General features: G+C 42.6%; 1 pseudogene; it reads right to left on the reverse strand.

The window, feature by feature from the left end:
* Positions 1-603: 603 nt before the first annotated feature.
* Positions 604-693, reverse strand: LOC148373210 (U2 spliceosomal RNA; annotated as a pseudogene).
* Positions 694-1912: the final 1219 nt, after the last annotated feature.

The raw sequence follows: 1912 nt of genomic DNA on the forward strand, positions 1-1912 counted from the left end.
TGAATTTGTTTTTCCCTTAATGAAATGCAACACCATGCATGACTTTAGGCACGACACAAACATGTTTGTACCGTAAAATCCGGACTATAGAGCGCACCTGATTATAAGCCGCACCCACCACATTTTAAGGGGATAACCGTTTTTGTACTTACACTAGCCTCACCTGTATATAAGCCGCATGCGCCCATATTAAAACATGTAACACAATCACATAATTAAAGCAAACCCTACTTTGAGTCCCGCGATTTTAACTGAAGGGGGGATTTTGTAAGGTTTATTGTTCTATATTCTTTATCAATTATCCATTATCCGTTATCAGTCATATCATAATACGCTACAAAGCCAAGGGGCCGAGACACTTGCTCTCAGCCAAGAGGCTGAGTCAAGGTCCTAGCCACAGAGCCAATGTCCTTCATTGAAGCACATAGTCCATAAGGGGGGATTTTGTAAGGTTTATTGTTCTATATTCTTTATCAATTAACCATTATCCGTTATCGGTCAAACCATAATACGCTACAAAGCCAAAGGGCCGAGACATTTGCTCTCAGCCAAGAGGCCAATCCAAGGTCCTAGCCGCAGAGCCATGCAGCGATCAGTTCGAATGCACCGTTCCCGGAGGTACTGCAATACCGGGCCGATGCATGGAGTAGACAGAGCAAGCTCCTATTCCATCTCCGGATTGCAAAAATCCAAACCTCATAGGCGGCTGACCGATGCTGACACTTCTTCGTTATCGGCACATGCCGACTCATCCACCATAAACACAAAGCACACAGTTTAAATACCACAGCCGGTAAAATGAAAAGAAAATGATACCGGTAGTTAAGATTTGATGCAGACCTGCACAGTCCAGGTCCCATTAAAAGTAATCCAAGGGAAAAAAGTGTATATTTCCAAAGGTAAGGGTGGGAAAAATATATATCCCCCTTTGTCTGCCGTGTCCACAAACCCTCACCTTTACCGGTCCCCACTTCCCGTCATCCCCCGCGTCTGTTACGCCCCTTCTTTTTAATTGGTCAGTGCAAGACTTATCAGAATATGTGTCCAAAATAAATACAAATAAATACATTACAAAAATATACAGTTGCAAACACATTTTATACATGGTTACACATATTTACAAAGAAAGACGGTACACCGAGAGAGTTTTCAAAGCTTTAATAATAATATTATAACTTTCATCCCAAACCGTGCCTGTGAAGGGTAGCAAAACGCTACTAACAAGACGCTCGCAATACGGTTGAAGTGTCTGTTAAAAAAAACCATACCGTACATAAGGCAGGACTCCCACTGACAGTGTTAAAGACAGACCAGAAAATCCTAGGGATAAAATTCAATGCGGATGGAGGAGGCGAGACCAACTGGGATGACGTGACAAGGAAAGTTAAGCAAAGACTTGTTTTTTGGTCACTAAGAAAACTGACAATAGAGGGGAAGGTCCTAATCATCAAAGCGATCATCCTCCCACTGCTTTTGTCAATCAGTTTAGTTTTTATGCCCAAAAGAAACGTGCTGTTACAACTGGACCGAGCCATCTTTCGCTTTGTCTGGGGCTCAAAGTGGGAAAGGATAAAAAGAGATGCAATGAAAAAGAAAAAGGAAAAAGAGGGGAAAGGAGTGCCTGACCTCCAGCTTTTCCTGGGAAGCAAATATGTCTCTCTCCACTTCCAAAACGCTGTGGGCCCACCCAACAACCCGAAAAGTCAAGCGATGACCCGGTTTTGGATGGGGTCATATTTGCGGAAGCTAAAGCTTGAACCAAACAATCGTTTGATTCCAGTTTCATTTAACTTGCCACCAACACATCTCTTTATTTGGGATTTTTTAAAGAAGTTTGATTTGGAAACACAAGAATGTCACACTTTACAAAACCACAGGGCCCTTATTGCTATTGTGCAAGGGCGAGCAACAG

This window comes from Urocampus carinirostris, chromosome 1 (genome assembly GCF_059441175.1).
Source record: "Urocampus carinirostris isolate Australia breed hairy pipefish chromosome 1, RoL_Ucar_1.0, whole genome shotgun sequence".
NCBI classification, from domain to species: Eukaryota; Metazoa; Chordata; class Actinopteri; order Syngnathiformes; family Syngnathidae; genus Urocampus; species Urocampus carinirostris.